Below are 26,067 nucleotides of genomic sequence, written 5' to 3'. Positions count from 1 at the left end.
CAGAGTAGGGGCTCCCACAGAGTGACCCAAAATGCTGTGGGAGCTGAGATTCCCCCCTGGATTTTCTTTTCCCACAGGAGGAATCGGAGGCTCACGGAAGACCTCTCCACATAGTGTTGTGCTATTCTGGGGGAGGGGCGGTGTGGTCAATGTGTAGCTGCTTGTCTTATCCTCTACTGCAATCTGGCCTGGTCTCTGAGGTGCAGGGTGGGGCTTCAGCCTCATCTCCATGTTCTAAGATTATGTCAGTGGTGTCTTATTCTTGAATAGTTGATAGTTCTTGTGTGAGGAGCAAAGTCAGGAACAACCTATGTTACTGTCTTGGGAATATCCGTTGTCAGCATACTATTTTTAACTCCTAAAACATTATTCTTGCTCTGCCTTTGAGGTAGTTGTGGGATTCTAGGAAAGCCTTTTCACTTCTCCAGGATTTGCATTCTCATTTCTAAACTGATTTTGACTGAATGGCCTTCAAAGCCCCTCTGCAGTTCTTACATTTTATGATGTAACATAAACATTAAGAAGTGAGTATTGTGTTGGGCTTGTAGTGCAGGTGGATGCAATGTTTTCTGTGGTTGTACGTGGCCTACTGTGTATGGGAATGGCCGGCTCCAGTCAGAAGAGGGTCTCACTAAGATTCTGGAGTCTGCAAGTTCACGTAGCCTCATTGGTTGGAGAAACAGCCAATATATGGCAGTGGTTCGGAGCTCACTGGACCACGGTGGACATACAGACAAATGCCGTCTCTTCCTCAGTGTGTGACATTGAACTTCCTCCTTAAAATCTCCTGTGTCAAGTGTGGATGATAAAAGTACCAACTCTGAGGGGCTGATGGGAGATTAAAAGAGGCACTATTTATTTATTATGTGTTTGTTTTTTTTTTTTAACGTTTATTCATTTTGAGAGATGGAGTGTGAGTGGGGGAGAGACAGAGAGAGAGAGAGAGGGAGACATAGAATCAGATGCAGGCTCCAGGCTCTGAGCTGTCAGCACAGAGTCCGACATGGGGCTCGAACTCATGAACTGTGAGATCATGACCTGAGCTGAAGTGGGACATTTAACTGGCTGAGCCACCCAGGCGCCCCCAAAGAGGTACTACGTACATGCATGACATGGTTCCTGGGATGTAGTACATGGTCACTAAAAGTTTACTGTCCTTGTTCATCTGTGTAGATCATCTCATAGATGATCTGTGTGGTTCCAGCCAGCTCTAAACAGCTGTAACTTTTATGGCGTTGTGGAAAATACAGTGGCAGATGACCTCCAGGAAGTTTAGTTGGCTGGAGTTTGGAGAATGAGGCCAAAGATCATACGAAAGCTTCAAGCCTGTGATAATGGTAAATGCTATTTTTGAGTTATGATACATTTACTGACATAAGGGAGACTTTTTATTAAACATCCCTCTTGTTCTGGAATTACATTTATATTTTTCTGGGAGGTGGGGGAAGCCAGGGAAGTATTCTGTGATGCCCCCTTGCTAGAGGCTAAAGACTTGGGGCTATTAACCTATTAGAAATGCACTGCCTGAGGAAAATGGTTCCTTTTGTAAAATCTGAAATGATTGCAAAGGATATAAGGTCGTATCTGGGCGCTGATGGGGAAGAGGTGCTTGCTCGGGGCTGTGCCTGGCCTTGCTCACAGCCTAGCTCTGGGTCCAGAGTCCACTAGCCCGAGGCTCTTAGCTGGATGTGCTTACAGAAGACTGTCTTTGACTTGTGTGAGTGATTGTCCTGGGTGCCCTGGCCTGGACTCTGATCGTACGAGAACATCACTGGAAACCTTTGTAACTCTCTCCAGCCTGTGACTCAGCTTAGCACGGCGCCTCTGGGGCAGGACGGTGAAAGGTAGCTTCGTGTGTGGACTGGTGTGGCTGGACTTGGGAGGCCGCCTAGCAGAAGAAATGAGTGATTGTAATGGCGCACTCTGAAACCCAATGCACAGAAACCGTCTATTATGGGGCTCTTGCGTTTTACTGTGACGTTTGGCCTTAACTCTGTTGTATCACACGCCCTGACTTTTAGGAAAAGAGAGCCAGTGCAGTTTAGAATAAGCACCATAGCTGGTATATTTAACTGGGACATTGCATTTTAAAACCCTCTCTGCCTTGTCTCACCCCTCCCTCGCATTTCCTTCTCAGCGAGCAGTACCAATGTTCGTTTACCTTTTCGGGTTTTGGAGCGTCTCTGTTGGCTCTGGAGTTACCACAGTATCTGTAAGACAACATCATCAGGCACAGGGCAAGACTGCTGATTAGTGAGATCAGTGATATGATTGAAGGCATATAGATGAGTAATATCTTAAAACATTCAGTTATTCATTTTAAGCCCATTTAATCAAGGTACAATTAAAACAGAAGTTGGGAACTGAAATTAAAGAAGCCAAAATAAATCACGTTTGACCCTCAGCTCCTACCAGTGACTTTTTATGCGTCAGTCTCCAAGATCAACTGCATGTCACGTCTCCGGGGCGGCCTGCTTACACTGATGCCACACCCTCCAATTCCTGCCCCTACATGTGTTCAGTGGTCAAGCAGGACGTCTTCCGTGTTATCTCTGCCACCTCTGACGTACCTGGGCTTGTGCGTGGCTCAGGTTTTGTTCCGGTCACAGTGATCTATTCATTGCTGCAGTGTGGCTTCCAGGCTCCTTTCTGGGTTGGAACTGTCCACCACAGACAGCATGAAGTCCAATCTGCAATGTGGGTTGCCTGCCTGGGGGTTGGCTCTCAGCTTGCACTGGCCTTTGCACACATGTCCCTTTCTGACTTCTGACTGCTGACCTGCCTCCACACTCGGCTATGCCCCTGTCTGTTGGCATCTGTGCTCCTTGGGTCCGGTGTGCTCCTGGCCCTGGTTTGTCCAGACACTTTCTGGTCCCTGCCTTCGCACCTCATCTCCTTTATGTGTCACTGTCTCTGTGTGATGACCCCACAGACCAATCCCTTTCACCCCTAATTGTTTTCACAAGATGCTGCCTTAGATTCTCTGCTGGCTCTCCAGATTACTGGCTGTGTCACGGAAGAACCCTGGGCTGGAGTCAGACTTTAATCCAGGCTTTCTACTTGCTAGTTGTGTAAACTTAGGTCATGTGGCCTCATTCATTGTGTTTTTTCATCTGCAAAATGGGAATAATGACAACAATAATGGTACCTACTCCGCTTACCTTAAAAGTGATTACTAGAACTGAGGCCGGGCATATTTTTGGATTTTTATTTGCTAGCCATATACTTTCTCTGGGGAAGGAACCTTTCAAATCTTTCACCCATTAAAAAAAAAAAAAAACTGGATTGCCTTCTTTTATTGAGTTTTTAGAATTCTTTACATATTCTAGATAGAAGTCTTTTACCAGATAAAGGCTTTGCAAAAATCTCTCCCAGACTGTGCTTCCTGCTTCATTCTCTTAATAAGATCATTGGAGCAAAAGATTTTAGTTTTGAAAAAGTTTAATACATTATCTTATGAACATTATTTTTCCTTTTGTGTCCTGTTTAAGAAATCTTTGCCCACCCAAATGTGTATTGCAACTGTGTTTTTTTCCTAGAAGTTTTATAATTTTTGTTTTTATACTCAGGTCTATCATTCATCTTGCATGCATGGGTGTGTGCACGTGTGTGTGTGTACATGTACCATGTGAGGTCAGGGTTGAAGGTCATCATTAATCATTAGTAAAATAACCACCATTTGCTATCACTACATAACCATAAGACTAGATAAAATTAAAGACTGACCATACCAAATGTTAAAGATGATTTGGAAGAGTTGAAACCTTATACTATCCTGTTGGGAATGAAAATGCCACAACCACTGTGGTAAACAGCTTGATAGTTGCCTCAAAAAGTTAAACATACACTTAAACTAGCTGTATAGGTATTTACCCAACAGAACTGAAAGCATATATCCCTGTAAGACTGACACATGAGTATCTACAGCTGTTCTATTTGTCATTGCCCCAAACTGGAAACAACTCAAATGTCCAATTCGTAAGAGAATGGATAAATAAATTGTGGTATGTCTATAAAATGGAATACTAGTGAGCAACAGCCTGGCTGAATCTCAAAATAATTATGGTGAATAAAAAGACAAATATTGTGCAAGTTCATCCAAATAAAATTTTAGAAAATATAAACTAATCAGAAAGCAGATTAGGGTTTGCCTGGAGTTGGGGGCGGGGTCAATGTGGAGTGATCATGAAGGGGCATGAGGAAGGTTTGTGGGGGTTATGGGTACATTCACCACCTTGAATGTGGTGATGGTTCCACAGAACATACATATGCTTAAAAATATGCAGTTTATTGTATATTGATTATCTTACTAAAGTTATTAAATGGGAAAATATTGGAATAAGTATCCACCAATGTGACAAAAGTGGGGAGATCACAAGTCCCCAGTGAGATAATGCCCAGGAAACTGCATTGATAGCCTTAATCTGGTGTAGAAATGCTTATTGTCGTCATTTGTCTGTGCCACATAGACTAGGAAATTTTCCAGTAAGGGAAGTAGACCAGTTTCTGGGGGCCCTCAGAATTTAGTTTTCCCAACCCCACCCAGTGGAAAATGTCAAGTTGATATTAGAACACATATGACTGGACAAACGATTGCACCCTAGGACATTCAGACCTTTCTCTCAGGCTTGACTATATCCCAGCCCCCTCATCTCCGTCTCTCACTCCCAATGAACAATAAAATGGTGGCTTAAAGTGCAGGGGCTCACCTGCATTTAGGAGTTCTGGACCCGGCTGTATAGCAGAATTACAGAGAAACTTTTGGGAAATGTTGGTGCCTGACTTTGTACCTGGAGATCCTCATTTACTTGCTCTGTATTCTTTTTTTTTTTTTTTTTAATTAAAAATTTTTTTTTCAACGTTTATTTATTTTTGGGACAGAGAGAGACAGAGCATGAACGGGGGAGGGGCAGAGAGAGAGGGAGACACAGAATCGGAAACAGGCTCCAGGCTCCGAGCCATCAGCCCAGAGCCTGACGCGGGGCTCGAACTCCCGGACCGCAAGGTCGTGACCTGGCTGAAGTCGGACTCTTAACTGACTGCGCCACCCAGGCGCCCCAACTTGCTCTATATTCATAAAACTCCCCAGGTGATTCTGGGTGATTCTAACGTGCAATTAGAATTGAGAAGAACTCAAGTGGAGCCTTGACCCTGTACCATCACTTGCTCACCCCTGTGGCTGTGTCATTTCCAGCTCATTCTGTGCATCTCTAACTTTCTGTTCAGTGTTAGAAAATAGGCAGAAGCAATTATGGTGATGATGATGATGATGATAATGATAATAATAATAATAATAATAAACATTCAGATAGTGCTTGGCCTTTTTTCAAAGAATTTCCATGAGCATTTTCTCATTGTGTCTCATAAATAACCTGAGAAGTAGGTAAGAGAGAATGATATAATTTGTAATCCTTATTGTCTTTTTCCCAATTAATTATAAATGCAATAAACAGTCACTTAAAAATATTTTAGAAAACAAATATGGAAAACTATGAATAGAAAAAAATCATCTGTAATCCAGCCTCTCAGAGAAAACCGGGGTCAACCTTTGGTTTCTTTTAACATAGATAAAATTATGCACTTAATTTTTTTTTAACAGCATTGGCCACAAACTGTACCAGAGTTTTGTGACCTGATCTTTTCACTCAATACATTATTGAGAGTAACATTTTTAATGACTATTTTCTAGACACTGCATGGAAACATGATTTATTTAACGAATTCCCTATTGTTTGATAGCTTGTTCCAAGTTTTCTGTATTAAAAATAACTGTATCCTTATGTGGAGTACCTGGAACTCTCATATACTTCTAGTGAGGGTAAAAATTCATACCACTACTTTGGAAAATGTCAGATAATATCTACTAATGTTGAATATGGGCATACCCTATGACTCAGCAATTACTCTCCCAGGTATATATCCAGAAGAATGTGTACAGTGTTCAGCAAAAGACAGGTACAAAAGTATTCATAGTTGCACTTCCAGTTATGGCCCTGGCTGGAGACAACTCAAATATTCCTTAATAATAGATGCATAAATTGACTGCAGTATTCATGCAAGGGAATACAATATAGCAAGAAAAAATGAAGGAATTGCAATGGTACCCAACATCATGATGACTCTCACAAACAATATGGAATGAGAAAAGCCCGACACAAAGAATACATAGAAACACAAGCATAATTAGTTTATCCTATTAGGAATTGAGCTAGTGATTACCTTGTGGAAGGGGCAAAAGGGTCTCTGGGTTTGTTTCTAGGTTTGGTTGGTGATAAAACTCTTCACTTTATGAAAACCCATTGAGCTGTATATTTATGGTCTGTAATTTTTCCTGTGTGAGTACTTCAAGAAAATTGAGTTTTTACTCACCACAACCTTTCAAGGCAACTCTTGCTACCTCCTTCTTTTGACTGGGGAAAATGTGACTCTGAAAACTGTTGTGGGCTGAATTGTGTTTCCCCCCCCAACCCCGCCTCAAAATTCTTATGTTGAAGTCCTAACCTCTAGTACCTCAGGATGCGACTGTTGGCAGCGAGGGGCTTTGAAAAGGTAATTCAGCTAAAATGAAGCCATAAACAATCCAATCTGATTGGTGTGCTTAGAAGAAGAGGATATTAGGACACACAGAGAAACAAATAGCCTGAGAGAGGCCCATGTCAGGGCCCAGTGAGAAGATGGCCATGTATAAGCCAAGGAGAGAAGCCTCGGGTGTAATCAAAACCTGCTGACACCTTGGTGAGCACAGTTTAAGAACTCTAGCCTCCAGAATTGTGAGAAAATAAATTTCTGTCATAGAAGATGCCCAGTCTGTGGTATTTTGTTGTGACATCCCTAGCCGACTAATATAAGAATTGAGGTTTTTTTTTTTTTCAATATCAAACATATATTACAGGGCTGAGCAGGATGTGAACATCCATCGTCTGACTTTAAATTGTATAGCTTCGCCAACACACCTGGTTTTTCATCTTTCCAGGGGAGACTGATGGTGCTGTGAGGCAGCTAAGGAGAGCACCATGTCAATGGGCCCACTGCTGCTCTCAGGAGGAAATATTTCTGGGCACCCAACAGGGCACGTGGCTGGCTCAGTTGGAAGAACATTCAACTCTTAATCTCAGGCTTGTGAGTTCAAGCCCCATGTAGGGTGTAGAGATAACTCCAATAAATAAATAAATAAATAAATAAATAAATAAATAAATAATAAATAAGAGCAAGCCAAAGCATCCTTTCCTTCTATAAGATTGCTTGCTTGAGTGTGATGACTGTCACATTTACAGGAGACTTGCTGAAGTAAGGTGCATTTTTTTCCCCAAACTCAGAACTTTTGAGGGGCAGTGCTGGCTAGTAATTAATTGCTGCTGGTCATTAGAGTCATCTCATCCTCTGAAACATCCTGGGAAATGGCTAAGAGTGATAGTAATGCGATTTCCTGTTCCTCTTGTTACTTCCATCTCCTCGAATTTGGCCTTTTGGGAGCTGAAACATTTTGTTTTTACATTTATCTGTTCTCAGTGATACTATAATGTTCACTTTTTAAGGTCTTATCATATTTGGGCTTCCTCAGAATGTTAGAACATCTGTTTCTAACTGTCAAAGAGAGGAGAGGGGGAAAAAATAACACATATTTGACTTTTAATTCAAAATACAACAAAATAAAATGCATGTTGACCTGACTAGCTTCTGGAATTTTCCTGATAAGCAAGTAGAGTAAAGGGATGAAGAAGGGATTTGGAATATGAGTTAGAGAAGGTCATGCATCTCATGGGGTCTTACTTTATCTCACTTTGGAGAGTGCATACAATTTCCTTTCAGTTCAACAAGTATTAGTTGAGAATCTACTCCTTGTTGGATATCATATCATAAACAGTGTGAGAGGGGTCCCTTCTGTTAAAAAATTTTGAGCTTGTAAAGTGGCTCTGCCTATGATTTCTACAAGTTATGTCTTAAGAGAGTTTTTAGGCTGTGGTGTAGAAAGGAAGAACCTAGGAGGGGACTGCTGGTCTCCCTGAGTTGAAAAGTCAGAGCTGAAAGTTCTCCGGGGTTCAGAGGGCAGAGCACAAGGGAGGAGATTGCTGCACAGAAAGGAAACTCCAAAGATCTGCAGGGGGTCCCCTTGAGCATTCAAATGAGTACTGGTCAGTATATACAAATGAGGAAACCACTTGCGGTGAGGGAAGGAACTATCCAAAGAGACTAGAAGAAGCAATGCCCATTGTTCACACAGAGCCAGGAATAGTGTCTGTCCACACCAACCAGGCTAGAAAAACTCATAACACGTGGGACATAAAGTAGAGTCCTCAGAAAAGTCCTCAGTAGTGGACTAACTAGCTGTATATTGTGTATTGCTCTGGTCCTGTCTAAAAAAATCTTAAAAGCAAGACCCCCAAACAAGAATTTTTCCAATTACTATAACTATGTACCAGAACAAAATATAAGAATTTAGGACTATAAAAATATTCAGAAACATGGTAAAATTCATAATGTCTGGTATCCATTAAAAAATTACCAAGCATGCAAAGAAGAAGTAAAATACAAACAAAATGAAGATAAAAACCGATCAGTTGAAACTGACACACTTACTCCACAACTGAAAAATGCTAAAACTGTTGGACAAGGACATTAAAAACACTTATTATAATTATATTCTATATGTTAGAAAAGGTAACTAGAGACATGATAAATATAAAATGCCCAAATCAGAGTTCTAGGGATGAAAACTACAATGTCTGAGATGAAAAATACACTGGATAGAATAAAGGTAGATTACACATTGCAAAAGTAAAGAGTTTAAATTTGAAGGCATTAAGCAGCAACTATCCAATGTGAAACACAGAAAATAAACTGGCCGGGGGGTGGGGTGCACCTGGGTGGCTCAGTCAGTTGAGCGACCAACTTTGGCTCAGGTCATGATCTCATGATTTGTGACTTCAAGCCCCGGGTCAGGCTCTGTGCTGACAGCTCAGAGCCTGGAGCCTGCTTCTGATTCTGTGTCTCCCTCTCTCTCTGCCTCTCCCCCACTCATGCTCTGTCTCAGAAATAAAAAAACATTAAACAGATTTTTTTTTAAAGAAAATAAACTGGGGAGAAAAAGCACCAGTGAACTGTGGAGTAAGTTCAAGCAGTATATTTGGACTATATTTAGAATCCTCCAAAGTAGAGGGGAGTAGAAAGATTTTTGAAGAAGCAATGGCTCAAAGTTTTTAAGATCTGATGAAAACTGTCAATTCACAGATTCAAAAAGTTCAATGAACCCCAAGAGCAAGAAAACTGCATAAAAACTACATCATCGCATCCTAATCAAATTGCTCAAAATCAATGATAAAGAGTAAAACATCAATGATAAAGAGTAAATCTTAAAAGTGGCCAGGAAAAAGGGGCATATTACATAAAGAAGGAGAAAGATAATAACAGATTTCTTCTTGGAATTATTCAGGGATGGAGTTAGCGAAACAATATCTTTACTGAAAGAAAAAAAATCCATCAATTTAGCATCTATACTCCACAGAAATATCTTTTAAGATATGAAGGCAAATAAAGAACTTTGCAGACATTCAGGAGTTGAAGCAACTCATTACCAGCGTATTCACATTATAAATAATTTTAAAATAAATTCTTCAAGCAGAGGAAAATAATGTCAGAAGTCTGACTGTACATAAAAATGAATTTTCCCGTACCAGAAATTCATGAGTGAGATTTTTTCTTATTAAAGTCTCTTTAAAGGATATTTGCTATTTAAACAAAAATGATAACAATGTGTGTTTATTACATATATAAAATTAAAATGCATGACTGCAAACTAAACTCAGCATAGCAAAAGAGGGAAAATAATATGGATCAGACTGGAAATCAATGAAGTAGAAAAAAAGAAAAAGAAAAACAATGAAACCTAAAGCTGGTTCTTTGAGACAACCAATAAAATGGATAAACATATAGTATAGTCAGGCTGATCAGGAAAAAAAGAAGACTCAAATTACCAATATCAGGAATGAGAAAGGTGGTATCACTAGAGATTATATATGTGTATGTATATACACATATATATGTATATATATTTATATGTGTGTGTGTGTATACATATATATGTATATATATATAAATTCTTTTTTGAAAGACAGGGTGCAAGTGAGTGAGGGGCAGAGAGAGAGAGAATCTCAGGAGGGACAGAGAGAGAGAGAGATGGAGAAAGAGAGAAGTGGGGCTCATCTGAAGCAGGGCTTGTGTTCACCTGAAGTGGGGTTCGAGCTCACAGATGTGAGACTTGAGCTCACAAACCACGAGATCGTGACCTGAGCCGAAGTCAGATGCTTAACAACTGAGCCACCCAGGCACCCAAGTTTCTATAGATAATAAAAGGGAGAAGAAGGGAATGCTATGAACAACATTATGCCAACCAATTTCACAACTTAATTGAAATGGGAAAACTTTTTGGAAGGCAGAAGCTACCAAAACTCACTTAAAAATAAATAGATAGCCTGAATAGCCATATGTTTATTAAAATACTGAATTTGTAGTTTTAAAATCTTTCCATAAAGAAAACTCCAGATTTAGATCATTTTGTTGGGGAATTATTCCAGACATTAAAAAAAGCAATGATACCCACAATACAAACTCTTCTAGAATATGGAAGTGAAAGAAATGCCTACCAACAGTGTCAGGGACTAGTGCTACCCAAATACCGAACCAGTAAAGACGTTATAAGAAAAGAGGGCTACAGACCCATATCACTCATAAATATAGATGCAAAAAATTTAAAGCAAATTTTAGCAAGTCTAATCTGACAATGTGTAAAAAAAGATAATATATCATGGCCAAGTGGAATTTATCCCACAAATGTTGCCTTAACATTCAAAAATCAATCAATTTAATTTACCATATTAACAAACTAAAAAGGAAAAAAACATAGTATCATCTCAATAGATGCAGGAAAAAAGAACATTGGATACAATCCTACACCTATAGTTGAAAAAAGCTCTCTGTAGACCAGGAGTAGAATGGAACTTCCTCTGATAAAAGGCATCCTTGAAAACCTAGTTAACATTATATAAAATTAACTTAAAATAGATCACAGATCTAAATGTAAAGCGTAAAACTGTAAACACCTAAAAGAAAACATGGGAGAAAAACTTTGCAGCTGACCTCACAATAGGAAGAACCAGAAAAATCGCTGACTGGAAGGACTCTGCCATCTTCGGAAAAGTCAAGATTGGAGGCAGCAGGGTAAGGTCAAATAAGCAGTTTCTTCAGCTGTCCCTCTACAGAGGCCCCTGGAAGCATCATATCTCTTCGTTGTGCTTGGTGCTTAATAGCCCATGAAGGCAATTGTGTGTCTCCACCAAGGCATAGCAGCCGGCATAGGTGAAGTTTCAAGGGGCCAATCATCATCAACGGGACTGTGCTAGAAAGAAGGTGCAAAGAATAGAAAACACAGGAAGTGCTGTATCTGTACATGAGGGCACACACATGCAGCACAGCGGTGCCACCCCACCTGACGTAAGGTAGGCTTTCACATTTGGATTACGGTGCTCTGCTCATCAGAGGCAAGGCCAGGATCTGAACATAATGTATGTGGGGGAAGTGGCGTATATGTGAGGAAACATACGTGTATTAACACCATAACACCAACCGTGTGCTAGGCACTGTTAGGTACTTGATACGTGCTGTCTTATTTCACCCACATAATGATCATAGTAATAGGTATTATTATTCTCATGTCATAGGATCATAGAAGTTATGTAACTTTCCCAAGGTCAACAGCTGCTAAATGCTGTTGGTGCTCACATTAGTCTGATCACTGTGCGTGTGTGTGTGTATTTTCCATGACATCATCTGTCTCCATAAAAGCAAAAAAAAATGTCTTGCTAGCTTGCAAAGAATAACATGGTTATCTCTCCAGAACTCGAAAGTATAAGCCCAGAAAAATTCTATCCTTTTATGAAAAAAGCAGTTGTTAAAAATTCTTGACAAATCTAAAGTATCCTAAATGTTTGGAGGTAAAGCCCTGCATCTGCCTGCATTGGAAATAACCTGAAATGTGTCCTCCTTGAGTGTTTCTTAGCAAAAAGATGTGAGGGTGATGGCATCTTTGGCCTTGAAACAAAAGAGATTTATGAACAAATACAGTGTTGGTGATTCCAGTAGGACTCAGGCTAAGAAGAAGTGATGAAAAACAACAAATCATGATGCTACAGAAGAGTTTGTGACTCTTTCAAAGAATTCATTTCTGATCACAGCCTATCTACGGAATTTACAATGCTGATGGAAGATTTACAATGCTGATGGAAGGCTGGCATTGCTTGCCAAGTTAATTCTGACACATTCAGGGAAGAAACAGTGAATCAAGTACCTGTGATTTTCAGCACAGGGATAAACCATTCCTGTACTGATAGTAGTAGATAGATTCCCCCCAAATAATACCTTTGACTAACAGTTTCATGGTTCTAGAGTTTCCAAAGTGGGTACACATCAACTAGTAGCTTTCACAGTACAAGCTAGTGAACAAACAGATGGAAAACCTATTCCCTCCTTACTGGTTTTATTATCTTGTGGCATACATAATGAAAAATTTTTTGAAGGGCCCTTACTATCTTTTAAAAACATTTTTATCATTAGGACTTTCAAAACAAACCTACTAAGGTACAGACATTCCTTATCCAGATTCAGGGATTACCAAGATTTAACCATATTTGCTCCATGTATCTCTTTGCTCCCCATTAATGGATAGCTTCACCTCTACCTACTTGAAAAATCTCGCTTAGTGAAATGTCATCTTAGAGTCTTTGTTAGGTCCTTGATGGCTACGATAAACTTAATACTCTCATTAGGTATGTAAAGCTTTGTTCAATTTTCATCCAGCCTCCCTTGTAGCTTTCTCTCCCAATAGGCCCCTGCATGAATTCTATATTGTAGGCAATTTTAAATTAATTCTAGTCTCTGAATACATATTGAAAATTTCTGCCCCTGCTTATGCCGTTTTTTTCTGCTTTGAGCTTTCCTTTGGTCTGTTTCTGACAAGCAGAGTCCTCCAACTGGGCAGACCCTGGCTATCTGTTCATTTAACAGCAAACTACATTTCCCAGCCTCTCTTGCAGTTAGGAGTGGGTGTAATTGATTTGCACCACTTCCAGGCCTTGCTTATACAAACGTGCCAATTTACTTCTCCCCTCCTGTCTTCGTCTGCCTGCAAACTGTATGTAAATATCAGAACAGCTCTTATGCACGTCAAATATGGAAGACGGCAGAGTGTTATCTGTGTTATCCCTGAAAGAGGGAGTAGCACAGAGTCTGTCCCCCGCGGTTTTGAACTTTTCATGTGTTTGAAAAAATTACTACTGGGCCAAGCTACCACATTTGGGACTTATGTCTTAGGGTAGCCAGGGCACCTTAATAAAGTATCTGTCCTCAAATCCGGTTCAAATTCTTTTCTTTCACATCTACCTTTATTGCCCCAGGCGAAAGTGACACCACCTTCCTTGTGATTATTATAGTACAGAGTTTTTCTTTTCAATGGTTATTTACTTATTTATTTCTATGAGTGAGAGAGAGAGAGAGAGAGAGAGGGTGAGAGCGTGCACGCGTGAGTGGGGGAGGGGCAGAGAGAGGGAGACCCAGAATCTGAAGCAGGTTCCAGGCTCTGAGCTGTCAGCACAGAGCCCGACGCGGGGCTCGAACCGACGAACCCACGAGATCATGACCTGAGCTGAGGTTGGACGCTCAACCGACTGAGCCACCCAGGCGCCTCATTATTATAGCATAGGGTTCTTAATTTTTTGTTGATTTTATAGTATTCCAAGCCACCCAACTTGCTACCAACCTGTCTCCTAAAATTGTACCTGCACCACACCCATGCTGTCTTTCTTTCCTTAAGTCTCATGGAGGAAATAGAAGTGCCCCTCCTCATGTCTTAGACCAGTCCCCTCCCTCGAGACTCATCTGTCCCTCTTGCTGCCTCAGGGATCCTGTTCCACTGTCTGTCTCCCATCCTGCCTGGGAATGCAGATTTTCTCTGAGCCGGCTCTGCAGCATTGGACAACATGCATCGAGAACCCTTTCCCCTGGGGCTTCTGTGACTGCATCAGTCAGGATAGGCCAGATTACGCTGCAGTAACCCAGTGATTATCCCCAGGTCTCAGTACTCACAGAGGCAGAGATTTATGTCTCACTCGTGCTCCATGTTCATTGTAGGTTGGCCACAGGTCTGCTCTGTGTCCTCCTCATTCTGGGACCTGGGCTGATGAAGACAACTCTGTGGCATGTGTTCCCTCTTCTGGCAGAGGGAAAAAAAGATCACAGAGAAGCACATACTGGCTCTTGAAGCTTCCACCAGGAAATAACACAGGTCCCTTGTGCTCACGTTCCATTGCCCAAAGCATGCGACATGGCCCAGCCTGATGTCAATGAGGTGTGATGCGGGCTCCTTCCCAGGGAGGGCAGGGTGACAATCCACTCCACCACAAAACTGCCTTCTCTCTGCTGTCCCCCTTCCCTGTCACGTTGGTGGTGCTTAATCCCCTAAATTCAGATTTGCATATTAGATACAGCCCACGTGTTCATGTTGCTTGACCTGTTTAGGGTTTTCTAATTGCTTTCTACTCTTTAAAAGCGGGATGATTTCACCCTTGGGTTCACCAGTATCACTTTTCTTGAAGAATCCAAAGATGGGCACGCCTGGGCGACATGCACCTTTGGTAGCCTCTGCTGGAGCTGGGCTGTGGCCGCCCCATTTAGATGGACGTGTGTGCTACAGTTGGACACGTTCTCCTTTTGTGTTCACAGTTCATGTTGCTGCCAGCCTGGGTGGTATCCCTGTTTGTTAGGCTTTCCTTAAATGCTAATGACCCCACGGTTTCCTCCTTGGTCTCCAGTCTACTCACTCTGCATATTCTCCTGGAGGAAACTGCTTTTTCCTCGTGGCTTCAGTTTCAGTGCTGATCCTCTCTGAACCCCATCCTCTCTGTCCACCCCACTAATGGGTCACTGTAGGTCTTTATCATCTTTCAAGTGGATAATTTTGTCAGCCTCCCACCTGCTTGCCCAGCCCCTAGTCTGGCAGAAGCCCTGATCTATCCCCAGTTAATGCCATGATCTATTATAAAGCCCACATCTGGTTGTGTAAGCACGCTCACCCATCCCCAGAATGTACTTCTTTGACACACCATTGCTATAGGAGTGAGCCCAGTCTCCTTTAGGTGGCTCTCTCCTGGCCCTACCGTCCTCTCTCGTCTCCCTTCTTGCTTCTACTCTTGTGCTTTATGATTTGGTCAAATGGAATTGCTTAGACAAGCTGCACTGTCTTTCTAGGTCTCTGTGTGTGCCACTTTTGGTTCAGTGTGGCAGCGTCTCCTCCTCCTGGAAGCCTTCCTTGACTGCTCCCCATCCTCCCCCACGCTGGGCGAGGTATCCTATTTGATGCTTCAGAATCATTTTGTATCTCCTCTAACATAGTCCTTGGTATCCTTAATTGTAATCACATTTTAATTTCTCCACTTCTCCAATTAAATGGTTTTAGGGGCTGAATTGTGTCCCACTATCCTCCTCCCCGCCAAATTCATCTGTTCAAGGCCCAACCAAACCCCAGTACTTCAGAATGTAACCATATTTGGAGATAAGCCCTTCAAAGCAGTGATTGAATAAAAGCGAAGCAGTTAGGGTGGGGCCCTAATCCAAATTGACTTGTGCCCTTGTTTTTTGTTTTTTGTGTTTTTTAAGTTTCCTTATTGACTTTGAGCGAGAGAGAGAGAGAGAGAGAGAGAGAGAGAGAGAGAGAGAGAGAAAGCAGGGAAGAGGGGCAGAGAGGTGAAGAGAGAGGGAATCCCAAGCAGGTTCTACACTGTCAGCACAGAGCCGGATGTGGGGCTCGAACTCTAGAACCACGGTCTAGACGATCATGACCTGAGCCGAAATCAAGAGTCAGATAGATGCTTAACCAACTGAGCCACCCAGGTGCTCCCAGTTTGACTCGTGTCCTTGTGAAAAGAGGAGGAGACACAGGGAGGAGTGCCCACAGAGGAAAGGCCAAGTGGGGACACAGGGAGAAGAGTGCTATCTGCCAGCCAAGGAGAGAGGCTTCTGAAGAAGTCAAACTTGCTGACACCTTGATCTTGGACCTCCAGCCTGCAGAACGATGAGAAAATAAATTTCTGCTGTTTAAGCCTCCCGCTCTGTGGTATTTTGTTATGGCAGCCGTCGTGGACTGATACAGATGGTAGGCAATGTGAGGACCAGTTCAAGTCTCTTTCTCTTGGTGTTCTTATCATATGCTGCAACGCCTGTCCTACGGTAAAGGCAAAGTGAATATTTATGGAGTCAGTCTATTGATAAATTGATAAACAGAAAGGCAAATTTGATACTGATCAATGCAGTCCATTTTGAGAGTTATTTTGATATGATAAATTTGTAAATTTTTAAAAACATTTTTATTATTGAGAGACAGAGACAGAGCATGAGTGGGGGAGGGGCAGAGACAGAGGGAAACACAGAATCTGAATCAGGCTCCAGGCTCTGAGCTGTCAGCACAGAGCTCAACGCGGAGCTCAAACCTACCAACTGTGAGATCATGACCTGAGCTGAAGTCGGTCAGTTAACTGAGCCACCCAGGCGCCCCTTGATATGATAAATTTGAACTTAAGGAACTTGTAACAAGTTCCTTATCATGAAAGGACTTGCAAATCACAGATGGCGCAGGAAAAGTGCATTGGTTAGTGAATAAGAGGGTCTTATCCTAAGTGTTTTGTTTTGTATTTATAGTAGCTTTTCTCTACCAAAAAGGCTCTGGCCCCCCTGGGAGCGGCAGGGAGAGGCATCAGTATGTGGGAACTTCTAGGGAAGCCCCGGTGTGAGGGGACGTGAGGGGGCCTCTGGCTGGCACCAAGGGTTCTGCTGGCTGGCAGGGGGCCAAGTCCTGCCGCCCATCCTCTGGGAAGATCCTCTCAGAACTCTGCTGGGATGAGTCAGCCACCCTTGCTCCGGAATGACAATCGCACCCGGAATGCGCCTTCTGGAATGGCAGTGGAGGGAAAGACCTGGCAGATTGGAGGTGAAAAGAAAGATGACTGTCACTAATTTATATGACAACAAGCATCCGGGCAAGAAGTTTCTGCAGGGCCAATCAACATCTAGATGACTTCGATCCACAAACACAACAATATCTAGAAGCATCTGGGTGGTAAGTGGAAAGGCTTGTGTTTTTTTCTACACGCGTAGCACCTTTGGGCAACCCCAGCCAGGAACGGCTTGGTCAGGAGGAAGGAGATGAACTGTCGCCACATTCCCCACAGGTTGCCCTGGTTCGGAAGAGGCTAGATTTGGCCAGAGTTGTGGTTTACCAGACACGTGCACACACAAATACACACGAATGCCGTCTGAGGCTGCTTGTGTGGATCCGGAGAGACTGCAAGCTAGGAGTTGCAGAGAGAAGGCTCCCCCTGGGACTGAAGAATGTCAGGCAACAGACTCCTAGATCCATAGCATTCAGCGCATTGAGCCATCCCACCCCCATGCACGGTGGGTGACCAGTATTGGGCACAGGCAACAGTGGCACCAAGAGCACACAGTAGGACAGCACGCTCAGAGAAAGAATGAGAATGGGATCAGGCCAGTGGTAAGCATCTTGGTAGTCAAGGTGGTTGACATGAATGGGAGTCAGAAGACGGGCTTAAGTTTCAGTTCTTGGGAGCTAATATCACCTGCCCTGAGCAAAGAGGTCCCATAAGGAAGCAGGGCTCACAGATCACAACCCCATCTCACCATCTCACCATGAATTCCTGGAGTTATGGGGTCACCATCTGGTTCTGAGACCAGATTAAATGATGCTACAATTCCCATTCATTCATTCATTCATTCATCCTTCATTCACTCGACCCTATTTATTGAATGCCTACAAGGCATGGATCAAGAACTACCCTAGTTAGTGGGGATTAAATAGTAAACTAGTGTATGGAGGATATAGGGGAAATAGGTCCTTGCAGTAAATGGAATAGGTGCTCTGATGGGGTGGGGGTGTGCTGAGACCTCACCCAGGCCTGACGCCTCCCTACTGCCCGGAGGAAGTGATATCCACATGAAGATCTGGAGGGTGAGTGGAACTGAGCCAAGGAAAAGGAGGGCTAAGGAGTTTCCCGGAAGAGGGGGCCCGGCCGCGTGGCGGCTCAGAAGAGGAAGAGTCAATAGTTCAGAGGGCTGGACTATTTAGTGGGAGAAATGAGGCAGATGAACTCCACATGGCCGGGTCCTGCAGAGAATCTGTTCCTCCTGGTGGTGAGGGTGTGGACCACTGGCAGGCTGAGTATGTGGTCTCAAGCTCACAAGATAGAACAGAGCAGGAGGTAAAGATTGGGGAATCTCTCGTGTATAGATATCACAGTCCTGAGAATTCGTGAAATCCCTCCCAGAGAGTGTCCAGAGTGAGAAGACAGAGCCCAGGACACTCCTGGAAATCCTCAACCTTTAAGGGATGGGCAGAGTTGCAGGGGCACCTGAGCCCAACTGGGATGGGTAGCCAGAGAGCTGGGAGGAGAACCAGGAGAGGCGGCAGTAAGGTAGGTTCCCAAAGAAAGATCAGGTTTGAAGGTTGAGGTCATGGTTAACAGTGTAAAAGAGGCTAAGAAATCAAGTAAAATAATTAAAAAAAAAAAAAAAAGCCTAATAAACAACATGGGGATGGTTGGGAATCATGGTGAAGTCAGAAGCTTCTAGATAATCCCGGTGTAGGGAGGGAGTAGAGAGGAGGAGAAGAGAAAACAGCGTTGTGAACTTTCTAAAGAGTTCTGGCCATGGTGGCAGGAAAGAGCTCCTCCAGGAACCAGAGGACTTTGGTGTGGAGGCACATTGAAGATGAAAGAGAGAAGAGCGAATATTACTGAGTGCCTTGGGGAGGTGAGACCTCTCAGCAGGGATGGGAGTGGATTCCAGGGTTTAAGGAGTGGAAGGTGCCCCCCACCTTACGGCAAGCCCAGAACGTGTTTCGATGCTGTGTGGGCATTAGGGAGCGGAACCATGTGATGGTCAGACCGTGTGAAGGTAGCCCTGCCCCGTCCTTCTCCCGGCTGTGTGACCTTCAGCAAGTCATTTAAACCCTCTCAGCCTCAATGTCTTCATCTGCCACAATGGGACTTCCCTCGTAAGGCTATTGGAAGTACCGAGTTCCGTAAGGTACATAAAATAAAGTGCCTGGTAAGTACTTTCTGAGCGTTACCGCCTCGGAAGGATGGCTGCTTGCCAGCGGCCTGTCCATCGAGGGCGGGGGGGCGGGCGCGTCCCCCAGTGTCCTCCTCTGTCCTGAGTGGGGTGTGGGCTCCTCCTCTCTGCTCTGCTTGCTCTCTCCCTGCCCCGGAAGCCACACAGCCCTTGTTGATCTCTCTGATCTCGACTGTACTTACTCTGTGGGGCCTCTGACAGGAATAGAGGCTGGGGACACACCTACTGGCACTCTGCATCAAAGGGTAGGTGACACCTCAGGGGGAAACCACAGCTTCGGAGCTCTTTGCTGGAAAGCCCAACCGCCTGTTTTTCTGTAGGCCGGGATTGCTGTGAGAGGGAATGCGGATTGCCCCCCCTGGAACACGGCAAGGTACTTCCGAAATGGTCTTTTTGTTTTTGAGCATCACTGCAATGCGATGTATAAGGTGATGTAACAAGAAGGGAGCGCCCCGAGGGAGCGCAAGGCGATTCCTCACTAGATTTCCAAGCCAAATTCTGTGCTTTCTTTCGGCTTCTGCTGCCCGCCCCCAATTTCCTCCCAGCAGTGACTGGGGCTGCCTTCCCCCTCCCCCCCCCGCCTCCCCCATCCCCCGCCCCATTAGAGAGCCGGATAGGCTTATCCCCACAGAATCAGACAGGGGAGCCCCAGGAAGGAGATGGGGGCTGGCTTGAGAATCCAGTGCCCAGAGAGGAAAATGAGGCTCAAGGTCCCTCACTGAGTAACTGAGTGGCCAGTCCGGGACTCAAAACTCGGCTCTCCTGGCTCCTGGTGTAGGGCTATTTTCACAGTCTCTCCCTGTTAAATGATGGGGATTTTAGTAATCCACCCATCTCCCCTCAGCCTCTGACAGTTGCTAACTTACCCAAAATGCTCTGCACACCTCCTGTGAGTCAGGTCCTTTCTAGGCACTGGTGACATAGCAGCAAAACAGAAATAAATCTCTACTCTTGTGTGCTTACAGTTCAGTGAAGGGAGACAGATAATAAATAGGACAAACAAATAAATGATAGCAATATCCTCCACAACGTCTCCCCAGGGAACATTTCCTCGATAGACTGCCACTGAATTACTAAAGCCCAATTTCATAGAATGTATGTGTCTCTTAATACAGTGTCTTTTTGGTCAATGATTATCTAGAAAAACACATACATATATGACCTCCAAACTCCACACAACATTTAAACTGAATGATTTGCAGGCACAGTTTTGAATGATAGTCTAAAAGCAATTCCTGGAAAGTCAGAAGTCCTTTAAAGGCCCGTGGAGTGTCAGCATGGGGTGTGTGTACCATGGTTGTTAGAGCTAAGAGAGAGGCCATAGCATATCAAGCAACTCTTTGCTATGAACACAGCAATTTTTCGGTGATCAGAAAGCAATGCTGAGAGCGTCTTAACGTGTATATCCTAAATATGTGGATACATAGGCGTTTTATACTGTCTTAGTTACATTTTAAGAAATTGGTTGGGAATTTGGGGTTGAGGTAACCCAACATCCCGAATGAAGTCAAGGGAAATAGACTCCCAGTTAGCGTTGTGCTGAAGACTGATATTTAAGAATCTATCCTGTTAATTATGTCGTGGGAAGGCGAGAGGTGTCATCAATTCCCAGGGCCATATTTGTGTGCTTTCTCATAGCGACGTCTGGTTAGGACTATGGTTGCCGTTTCGGTGTCCCCTTGGGTGACAGATCCCTTTCAGGGGGAGCTAGCACAGAAAATGGTCTTTAAGTCAGAGACGTTTAGGTGGGCACCCTATCTTTGAACACGTCTTCCACTAGGAAGCTCGGTGATGGTGACCATGGCCAGTTGCAAAATAGCTTGGTAGAAAGCGCAAAGTGACCCCTGGTCAAGTTCAATGCCTGACTTTTGCCAGGAGGGGTGGCCCAGTTCCGTGAACTTTTTTTTTTTCCTTGAATGGTAGCTAAGGAATGGGAGGAAGTCTCCCACAAAGGATTTCCTTTGGTCATTGTTTGTTTTTTTTTTTTTTTGCTTAGGAAAAAGCATGCAGTGGGGGAGGGACAAGAATCCCCCTCCCTTTGTGAATTCTGTGATTCAGAGTTTAAAAGGCTAGTGGCAGGATCTGGGTCATAGACTTGGTTTCTTTCTTGTGTGAAACCTTCTGCTTCACATGCCTGTCCCTTTAAATGTTGGGACAAGAGCCCTCATTCTGTTCTATTTTGGTATTTGGTCACATGAGTGCAAGGTGTTTTCCTTGAGGTTAGAATCTGCACTAAGGGAAGTACCAAGTACTGGAATAACCAAGTCTTAGGTTTTTAGCTCTGTAAAAACTTGAAAGGTCACTTAGCTCCGCCTCCTTCTCAAAGCAGAACCCCCTCCTACTCCCTGTGCTGCTAAATGAGAGTGTGTGCTCTGAGCACATCTGAGTGAGGGTGAGTGCATTAGTCAGGCTTCTCCAGAGAAACAGAATCAACAGGATATGTATACATATAGGAGGAAATTGACTTTTAGGATCGGCTCACACAATTATGGAGGCAGACAAGTCCAAAATTTGCGGGGTGGGTCACAGGCTGAAGACCCAGTATTGTGGTTTGAATGTCTGCGTCTCTCCCAAATTCATATGTCAAAATCTTAATTTCCAATGGGATGGTGTTAGGAGGCAGAGCCATCGTGAATGGGTTCACTGTCCTTATGCAAGAGGCCAAGAGACTTCTTACCCCTTCCGTGGGATGAAAAGTCTATAGCCAGGAAGAGGGCCCTCACCGAACCATGCTGGCACCTTGATCTTGGACTTCCAGCCTCTAGAACTGTGAGAAATGAATTTGTTGTTGGTAAGTCCCCCAGTCTGTGGTATTTTGCTACAGCAGCCCAGACTAATGCTGCAGTTCAAGTCTGAGGGCCATCGGCTGGCAGAATCCCCTCTTGCTCAGGAGAGATCAGTCATTTGTTGCATTGAAGCCTTCAACTGACTAGATAAGGCCCACCCACATTGTGGAGGACAATTTCCTTTACTCAAAGACCACTGATTTAGATTTACATCTCATCTAAAAATACTCTCACAGAGATATCTTGATTAAATATCTGGGTACAGTGGTCCAGCCAAGTTGACACATAACATTAATCATTACAGTGGGGTACAGTATCTGGAATATTATGGGTACCTGTGAATGTTGAACAATTAAAACACACACACACTCACTCGTGAATTGAACTCCCCCTGGGCAGAAAGAAATGAAGAGCAAGTCTTGGGTGGGGAGAGTATCTCCTTGGTGATTTGTGCCTAAAAAAATGGGTGGGTAAAGGATATGACTCCCGGGCCTGGATAACGGATTAGGAACAACCTTGGCTTCAGAGCTCTTAAAAGCTAATGTTAGCCAGCTGCAGAACGTCCTGCATCCCTGGATTTGCATAGGTGCTGAAAGGGACAGTTAGCTGGTGTGTGTGTGTGTGTGTGTGTGTGTGTGTGTGTGTGTGTGTGTGTTTGTGTATGTCCCCACACACACGTGAGGCAGCATAACAGAAAGGTTAGCTGGCACACGGGCTGGGAACCACACTACCAAGTTGAAATCCAGCTTTGCCACTGACTCGCTGTGTAACTGCGGGCAAGCTACTTGACCTTGTGTGCTTGGTTCCCTCATCTGTAAAATTGGGAAGTAGCAGAACCCATACTTCCTAGGCTGAGAGGAATAAATGAGATAGTGGCTATGGAGTGCTTACAAGATTGTCTGGCACATAAGTCCTAGAAATGTCAATCATCATCATCATCATCATCATCATCTATATGACGCATGCCAATGGTTGCCATGGTTACTCGTAAGCAAAGACCAAAACTCTGCTAACATAGTATTGCAGAACCCATGCTGGATATAGCCTCCTAAGATGTATACTTTTGGTACTTCATTTTTTTTTTAATGTTTTATTTTACTTTTGGGACAGAGAGAGACAGAGCATGAACAGGGGAGGGTCAGAGAGAGAAGGAGACATAGAATTCGAAGCAGGCTCCAGGCTCTGAGCTGTCGGCACAGAGCCCAATGCGGGGCTCGAACTCACGGACCGTGAGATCATGACCCGAGCCGAAGTCCAGCGCTCAGCCCGCTGAGCCACCCAGGTGCCCCTACGTTTAGTACTTCATCAGTGGAACTCCATTGGGTAGGATCCAGATCATATCTGCCTTAAATTAAATTAATTTTTTTTTCAGTAAACAGTGTTAGAGCAATATGCTGGCTTGACATTGGAATAAATTCAGCCTTTGGGGCTTGCGAGGATCACTTGCAGACACACAGCCTTCCTGCTGGGGAGGGGGGAGTGCAGGAGGCCTCTCCCCTTACTGCTCACGTACTCAGTGAACATGTTGCTGGCCACCTGAGGCTCAGGTGTGCCTGAGGCTGCTGGAACGGGAGCGCAGATAATGACAGCTCCTGGGCTCTGGCGGGATCCGGCTCCTTCTCCCTGATAAATGGCTTCGCAGATGCTGCCAGCTTCATGCTCAATTAATCTCAGTTGAATTGATCATCCAGTTATAAAGAAAACCATTAGCAATAAGGCAAAACTTCCCAAAGAGCTTTTACGGGGAGGAGGAAAGGAAGTGAATTGGTTTTTTAAAAGAAATTAAGATGATGAACCGTGTTCGAAAAGAACACAGCACCAGCCTTCTCTCTACCCAGCTGACTCAGCCCTAAGGGGGTGGAAAGTGGGTTTTTTTTTCACCTCTTCATCTTAGGAATCGTTCAGAGGAAATACCTTTCAGATAAGCGAGCACACATAAGGCTTATCCTGTGCCAGACTTTATTGGAAGCTGAGAAACTTTACACATACTGTTATCAACTTTTTGGATTTCCAACAACACAGTTGGAGCAACAAATGGTATTATTTTTCACCTGTTTTGCAGATGAGGAATCTAAAAAAAGATGAAGTAACTTGTCCAGCCTCACGAGTGGCTGAACTGGCATCCAAAGTCTGTGCTCTCGGGCCTTTGCTACATGTGTCCCGGTTTTCTAATTTTTGGGGGGACCCAGACTCCAACTGGGCCACTCCCCTGCCCCTGCCTGTCCTTCAGCTGCTCTTCACCTTATTCCTGGAAGGTCACATTCATGTTTCCTGCACCACATGCAGCCCTGCAAAAAGTAACTCTGTTACTATATATGTAACGCATGTTCGCTGTAGAAAAAAAGCAACAATAGAAAATACTGGGGAGCAAACAAAAGAAAAGAATAATTATTCATGCTATACTTGCTATAATTATTACACTTGCTAAAACCCTCCTTAACTTTTTGGTATATATCCTTCTGGATTTTTTTTTCTATGTACATCCTTTCCTCTTAAGCAACAGTGAGCTCATAGTCATACTGTTTTGTACTTTGATCTTTGTCACCTGAAATGTCACCTAGAATGTCTTTTCATTTAAATAAGTATATTTCTATGACATCATTTTTAATTCTTAAAAAGTATTCCACCGTATGGAAACATTACAGTTTACTCAACTAATCCTTGCTTTTTGGGTAACTAACTTGTTTTCCAAATTTTGAAATTTAGAATTAGAAATGAGCCTCCTGTAAACCTCCTTGCAGCTCACCTCATATGTACATTACACATATTTTAATTAAAGCATTAATATTAATTATATTACTATGTTTAATAATTATTGTAAATGCCCACTAGCTCACAGGTTTATTTACAAACCACCACCCTTTTTCACTTCAAGAGACTCACCTATTATTAAGGTGATCACTGGGATCAGTAGTAAGTTCTAGTCAGTTTTCATTAACATGAATCTTGATTTCATGAAAATTGTATGAATTCAACGTTAAAACTGTTGTGAGTCGTGTTTTAATTTTTTAGAAGATAACTGATGGCCTATGAATAAAACATACAGAAAGTGGCAAATTCTGACAGGCTCTCAGGAGCCTCCTATGCAAGACCCCCGCGGGGTGGGACGCCAGTGCTCAGAGACATTTGTCTCTGTCACCTCGTGCACTGGTTTGAGAATCAGGACTGATAGTCCATGTTAGGGCAATGTGCCTGCCACTCCTTTGGTTCAGGCCCTCGTCAGGCTCTCCCTGAACTCTTTGCTCAGCCTCCTGCCTGGTTTCCTACCCCCTGGAGCTTCTCTTTATTTGCACTTTGCCGTCAAATTTAGCTAACTCACCAGGCCAATATTGCTCAAATAGCCAAAAACCTTCAGAATGCTTTTTCATGGAGGATGGAGAGTAAGAGACTAAAATGCAACAAAAGAGGGGCGCCTGGGTGGTTCAGTCCCTCGAGCATCTGACTTTGGCTCAGGTTGTGATCTCACAGTTCGTGAGTTCGAGCCCCACATGAGGCTCTGTGCTGACAGCTCAGAGCCTGGAGCCTGCTTCGGATTCTGTGTCTCCCTCTCTCTCTGCCCCTTCCCTGCTCGGTCTCTCTCTCTCTCTCTCTCTCTCTCTCAAAAATAAATACACTAAAAAAAAGTGCAACAAAAGGTTTAGCCCAAGTATCAGGTGTTTATCTTCCACCATTCCATAATACCTGCCTGTGCCTTGCCCCTCCACTTTAACAGGTAGGAAAAGCTCCTGACTACCACTAGGGGGGCTTCCTGCTTCCCAACCCCCTTTCCTGGTTTTGTCTAAGCTTCAGGTAGTCAGGGGCACCCATCACCCTCCCCCCCATGCACACCTGCCCTTAGGCCGCCTGCCCTCTGGCCCAAAAGCTGAGCTTCTCCTCATTAAGAGTACTTTCTATCCCTCTCTCTCTCCTTCCCCCCATCGGGGTTGGGTAGTCTCAGCTCAGATGTGTGTTTTCAGTGCCTCTAAGAGAATTGTATTCTTTTTCTAAAAATGCCTTTAATTGGAGAAGCAGAAGCGGCAGGGATTTACAGTCAGATCAGGGGACAGCATGACACTTGTTTTCTCACAGACAAGGTGCTTGTGAGGAATTTTAC

General features: G+C 43.7%; 2 long non-coding RNA genes across 2 annotated transcripts in view; one reads left to right on the top strand and one right to left on the bottom strand.

The window, feature by feature from the left end:
• Positions 1-26,067, top strand: part of LOC121012889 (uncharacterized) — a 280,849-nt gene that overhangs the window by 20,012 nt on the left and 234,770 nt on the right. The window lies entirely within an intron of this gene.
• LOC121012891 (uncharacterized) lies at positions 1,118-14,246 on the bottom strand. The gene is made up of 3 exons (XR_005782386.1): positions 14,134-14,246; positions 2,162-2,210; positions 1,118-1,326 (listed from the first exon to the last, which is right to left on the bottom strand). It is a non-coding gene; the product is annotated as an uncharacterized LOC121012891 (long non-coding RNA).

The sequence above is a fragment of the Herpailurus yagouaroundi genome, unplaced genomic scaffold (genome assembly GCF_014898765.1).
Source record: "Herpailurus yagouaroundi ecotype Mexico unplaced genomic scaffold, PumYag 197, whole genome shotgun sequence".
Taxonomy (NCBI): Eukaryota; Metazoa; Chordata; class Mammalia; order Carnivora; family Felidae; genus Herpailurus; species Herpailurus yagouaroundi.
The sequence above is the reverse complement of the archived record's forward strand: the minus strand, read 5'-3'. Positions and strand labels throughout refer to the sequence as shown.